Source organism: Ctenopharyngodon idella, chromosome 9, assembly GCF_019924925.1.
Source record: "Ctenopharyngodon idella isolate HZGC_01 chromosome 9, HZGC01, whole genome shotgun sequence".
In the NCBI taxonomy this organism is placed as follows: Eukaryota; Metazoa; Chordata; class Actinopteri; order Cypriniformes; family Xenocyprididae; genus Ctenopharyngodon; species Ctenopharyngodon idella.
This window is the reverse complement of record NC_067228.1, coordinates 37,606,337-37,612,597: the sequence shown is the minus strand read 5'-3', so window position 1 is coordinate 37,612,597 and position 6,261 is coordinate 37,606,337. Positions and strand designations below refer to the sequence as shown.

Here is a 6,261-nt window from a genome sequence, read left to right as displayed (position 1 = left end):
AAACCTACAAAAATATTAATCTACAAAATTTCTCTTTCTGGTAAATTAATATGTTTATATACTAACACAAGAAGAAAAGAATAACACATTGAGTTAGGCCTACATTATTTAACTCTTTAGCTCTCATTATTTAATGCTCTTATGTAAGTGTTTCGTCTTGTGTTTATTTAAAATTGATTATAAATGATGCTCTTGTGTGCTTTTCTGGACACAGCGGCTCAAACTGCTGCACACTTGATTATAATTTACATTTCAGTTTGTTGCTCATCATACCCTGCCTTCAGAACACTTGTACAATTATTTTATGACATGTTTGTGGCCTGTATAGGTTTAAACATTTGCCTGTGGTGATTTCGTTCACTGTCGTGTGCTGCCACCTACTGGAGGAAGCAGGTCACAACACACTGTAGAGTCACTTCAGGAGTGTGGAGTAGCGTAGCAATAATGAAAAGAAAGACTAAAAACTCCATGAAGTTGGGAAAAACCCTGAAAAGTCACACCTTAAACGTTTTATTAACCCTTGGAAACTGTTGCTATCTGCCATTTTGTCTAAGAATTATAAAGGTCCTGTATGTTTGGGTCATTTGAAACTGCTTTATATAGAAGTAATTCAAAAGATGAAACTAAAAATGTAGCTAGAGCACCTGTAAAATGACATAAGGTTTGCACAGAGGAATCAGGAAGGTTTTTTTCTATTCTTAATCATATAGTTAGATAAAGTTGAGATATGCATTAAACTGTGTTAGCCTTCATTCCCAAACGAACACATATAAAATCAGGAAGGACTCTACATTTACTAATTAACGCGTCTCATGTCTGGAGCAACATTTGCCCCCATTTTAAAAGGGCTGTTCGATACACCGGCGCTCATCACTGATAATGCAACACTGCCATCTTGTGGACAGTTGCCTTCATGACACGAGTAAACCTGCTTCGACAAAGAAGGCACAATTCATTTACTGAAAATGTATTTAAAATAAAAATACAAAAGTTGAAATGTATCAAAATAAAATACCAAATATTGTGTGGGAAAAAATTTATTTAAACACAAACACACCTTACGAAAAAGAAGTTTATTCAAGTGTGCTATTAGTATTTATTTATTTTATTTATTTATTTATTTTTCTGTGTAAGGGTCAAACATACATTACAGAATTAAAAGAAAAATTGGATACATACAGTCCAGCTGAATTCACGACAAAACAATAATGTAAAAACAAAACAAACAAACAAACAAAACAAATAGGGTCTTTGCTGTTTTCATTTTAAAGAAGAGGTAAGGGTTTTCAGGTACAGTTGTTTTCCAGTCTTCTATAGTGGGTGAAGAAGGTTGAAGTCATTTAAGAGTAAGAGCCTTTTTAGCTGCAACCAGAAATATTCTCCATAGGTATAACTGACTTCATGCAAATCCAGATTTCCCAAATATAAGACATAAAAATGGAATGGAATTTTTAGTCAGTGGTGGACGAAGTACACAAATCAAGAACTTGAGTAAAAGTACAGATACGTTTCATAAAATATTACTCAAGTGAAAGTATTTAGTGCTCCTTTTTAATTTTACTTGAGTGAAGTACAAAAGTACTTGATTTTTAATGTACTCAAGTAAAAAAGTACTGATTGATGAATGTTTATTTTGTAATTTTATATAGGCCACTTTAATTTAATTTAATTTTATATTTTATATAATCCTATTGCTCAAAATACTTATGAATGATTATGAATTGTCAAATAGCCAGCACTAGTCAGTATGGATGGAAGATTAGTGGATGCAGATACATAATATGTAATGTGTGTTGACGAACAATATAAAAACAGAAGAAACACATAGGGCTAAATACATAACATTTTAAAAAATTGCTGCAGCAGTGAGGAAGATGAACGTGCATGTGTTACTTTAATATGTGTTTTAATTCTGGATAAAATGAGAATCAAGATTTTTTTTTGTTTCTTTCAAATAGAGATCATGATTCTCCCATTATTCTGTATAGACAACTAAACAAAATTGTGTATAATTAATTACTAGAGGACAAAATATTAATTGCTGCAGTCTATTTAAAAATATTTAATTAATTAATTTAAAAAAAATGGGTTTGAATGAATGATTTAATGACTCACTCATAACTATTTCACTTGTTTCATTACTGGATGACATTCAATGTTTTTGAACAAATCTTTTCAATGAATCATTCAATGTCAAATACATTTTTACAGTCACTTGTCGCCTCCTAGTGTAATGATGGGTCGGCAGAGCGGGGATCCATTTGCAAGCTTTATTAAGAACAGTCTTACACAGGTAGACAGGGGCAAAGGCAGGAACATAAACAGGGACAGGCAATGGTCGAGGCAGGCGGCAGACAAACAGTATCGGGTCACAGGCAGAGATCAGGGCAGGCGGCAAACAAACACAGTCCAGTACACAGGCAAGGTTCAGGGCAGGCAGCAGAGAATCACAAAGAATAAACAATCCAAACAGAAACCAGGAAACAGTCCACAAGAAAACGCTTAGTAGTGATCACCAGGGCAAATCAAGACTTCGCGGTGAGAGAGTGTGTGTGTGTGACTTAAACAGTCAAGGTAATGATCTGCAGGTGTGTGTGGCAATTGGTGTGGAGTGTGCATGTGGTTGGAAGGGAGGATTATGGGAAATGAAGTCCAGGAACAGACGGTGATCGTGACATAACGCCCCCCTTCCGGAAGGCGCGTCCTCGCGGCGTACATGGCACAGATAGGGAGGGGGGGTGGGTGCATTGGAGACGTAGACAGGAACAGGGTCTCCAATGCAGATCCAGGAACTCAGGCAGCCACGGTGGGTCATGTGCCACGGGCAGCCATGGTGGGTCAGGTTCCACGGGCAGCCGTGGCGGGTCAGGTGGCTCGGGCAACCACGGCAGGTCAGGTGGCTCGGGCGGCCACGGTAGGTCAGGTGGCTTGGGCGCCCACGGCAGGTCAGGATCCGTAGCCGGCCACAGCAGTTCACAGGCAGTTGAAGGCCGTGGGCGTGTAAGGTCCCCACCCGCAAGCTCAAGCAGTTCGGAGGCCGCTGATGATCGCGGCCGTGCAGGGTCCCCACCCGCAGGCTCCCCACCCTCAGGTATATGGCCCCCCCCAAAAAAGTTCTTGGGGAATTCAACGGAGGCCGTGGCGGTTTCGTGGGCAAGGAGCTCGGGTGGCGCCGGCAGGGCGAGGTGCCCGGCGACGGCCTCCGTGGCCGTATCAGGAAGAGCGGGCTGCTCTGGGACGGCAGCGGGCTGCTCTGGGACTGACTCACGGACTGGAGCGGGCTCTGGGACAGCCTCCGGGCCTACAGCGGGCTCTGGGAAGGCCTCCGGGCCTTGAGGGATGGAGGAAGCCTTCTTCCTCCTCCTCCTCCGTTTACGTGGTTGAGGCGGTGGCTCTGTGCCTACCTCCTCTGTGGGCGCTGCAGCGGGCTCACGGGTTGGAGCGGACTCACGGACTGGAGCTGGTTCTGGAGTGGACTCACTGGCTGGAACGACCCCTATGTTCCCAGACACTGGCGGGGCGGCCATCTTGCCCGTGGGCACTGGCAAAGCGGCCATCTTGTCCATAGCATCCAGAGAGTTTGAGTGAGTAGCAACCGACGAGCTTGAGGGCGTAGCAACCGGCGAGCTTGAGGGCGTAGCAACCGGCGAGCTTGAGGGCGTAGCAACCGGCGAGCTTGAGGGCGTAGCAACCGGCGAGCTTGGGTGCGAAGCGGCCGGCGGAGGCTTAGGAATGCCAGCCGCTCGCGCTGACGTCAGTGGTGGATCAGCCACACTGGAACGCAACCCACTCCGCTCCCAAACAGATCCAGAGACGTGACGTGATCCTGGGCGATCGGCGGAGACGTGACGTGGCTCTTGAAGATCAATTGTGACTTGACTGGGCTCAGGAATATCAACTGTGGCTTGACTTGGTGTTGTTGTTGTAGCCGCCACCTTGTCAGTGTCCTCTGGCACGGCAGCAATTACGTGAATGGATGAAGTGTCGCATTCCTCCGCGACACCCACAGTAAACGGAGAGCCAACAGTCAATAATGTAAATTCCAGAAAATGACTAAGGGAGGAGCGGGGTCCCTCACGAATTAGTTGTTTTTTAAGTGGCTGATTGATGCCCTCACAGAAAAAGTCTATGAGCACGCAGTCCGGCAGATCTGACCAATAAGCAATGTTCACATATTCAGTGATATAATCCTCAATCGATCGTGTGCCTAATAACAATTGTGCGATATTCCTACCGGGCCATTGTTCTTCAGGAAAGCCGCTGAATCCATGTGTTGGCGAAGTCTTCTGTAATGATGGGTCGGCAGAGCGGGGATCCATTTGCAGCTTTATTAAGAATAGTATATACACAGGTAGACAGGGGCAAAGGCAGGAACATAAACAAGGACAGGCAATGGTCGAGGCAGGCGGCAGACAAACAGTATCGGGTCACAGGCAGAGATCAGGGCAGGCGGCAAACAAACACAGTCCAGTACACAGGCAAGGTTCAGGGCAGGCAGCAGAGAATCACAAAGAATAAACAATCCAAACAGAAACCAGGAAACAGTCCACAAGAAAACACTTAGTAGTGATCACCAGGGCAAATCAAGACTTCGCGGTGAGAGAGTGTGTGTGTGTGACTTAAATAGTCCAGGTAATGATCTGCAGGTGTGTGTGGCAATTGGTGATTGGTGTGGAGTGTGCATGTGGTTGGAAGGGAGGATTATGGGAAATGAAGTCCAGGAACTGACAGGAACAGACGGTGATCGTGACACCTAGTGCCGTAACGATGTAATTGATACAACCGTTATATGAAGTGGCAAGTTAGTTTTAAAATGTGATTTGATCTGATTGAATCGAGATCGCGATCTGTAGACACATTGATGTGGACGTGTCGCATTAAAGCATTTCAGTGGGCTTAAACAGATCGCCCTTTACAGCAGATTTAGTTCAAAAACAACTCTATGATTTTCAGTTACAATAATTCATCCTAAAATTCAACATTAGTAGGCTGACTTACTGTTCACCATCAGTCGCGCGCACTCGAGGATCCAGTTATTGGCTAATTTTCAGATTTGTAAATTCATTCACTGGAGAGTCGCTCTGAACGGATCACTGAATCAATGATTTGATGACTCGAGAACAGCTGCAATACGATCAGTCCAATCAGCGAATGAATTGTTGATGTGATTTGTGAACCGACTTAACAGGATGATTGAAAAGAATCAGTTCGTGCATATAATTAGAATATCATCAAAAAGTTGATTTATTTCACTAATTCCATTCAAAAAGTGAAACTTGTATATTATATTCATTCATTACACACAGACTGATATATTTCAAATGTTTATTTCTTTTAATTTTGATGATTATAACTGACAACTAAGGAAAATCCCAAATTCAGTATCTCAGAAAATTAGAATATTACTTAAGACCAATACAAAGAAAGGATTTTTAGAAATCTTGGCCAACTGAAAAGTATGAACATGAAAAGTATGAGCATGTACAGCACTCAATACTTAGCTGGGGCTCCTTTTGCCTGAATTACTGCAGCAATGCGGCGTGGCATGGAGTCGATCAGTCTGTGGCACTGCTCAGGTGTTATAAGAGCCCAGGTTGCTCTGATAGTGGCCTTCAGCTCTTCTGCATTGTTGGGTCTGGCATATCGCATCTTCCTCCTGACAATACCAAATAGATTTTCTATGGGGTTAAGGTCAGGCGAGTTTGCTGGCCAATTAAGAACAGGGATACCATGGTCCTTAAACCAGGTACTGGTAGCTTTGGCACTGTGTGCAGGTGCCAAGTCCTGTTGGAAAATGAAATCTGCATCTCCATAAAGTTGGTCAGCAGCAGGAAGCATGAAGTGCTCTAAAACTTCCTGGTATACGGCTGCGTTGACCTTGGACCTCAGAAAACACAGTGGACCAACACCAGCAGATGACATGGCACCCCAAACCATCGCTGACTGTGGAAACTTTACACTGGACCTCAAGCAACGTGGATTGTGTGCCTCTCCTCTCTTCCTCCAGACTCTGGGACCCTGATTTCCAAAGGAAATGCAAAATTTACTTTCATCAGAGAACATAACTTTGGACCACTCAGCAGCAGTCCAGTCCTTTTTGTCTTTAGCCCAGGCGAGACGCTTCTGACGCTGTCTGTTGTTCAAGAGTGGCTTGACACAAGGAATGCGACAGCTGAAACCCATGTCTTGCATACGTCTGTGCGTAGTGGTTCTTGAAGCACTGACTCCAGCTGCAGTCCACTCTTTGTGAATCTCCCCCAC

The 6,261-nt window shown here is 43.9% G+C and overlaps 1 protein-coding gene across 1 annotated transcript in view; it reads right to left on the bottom strand.

Annotated features, from left to right (window-relative positions):
* The window catches only part of LOC127519028 (interferon alpha/beta receptor 1a), a 53,049-nt gene that overhangs the window by 23,045 nt on the left and 23,743 nt on the right, over positions 1 to 6,261 (bottom strand). The window lies entirely within an intron of this gene.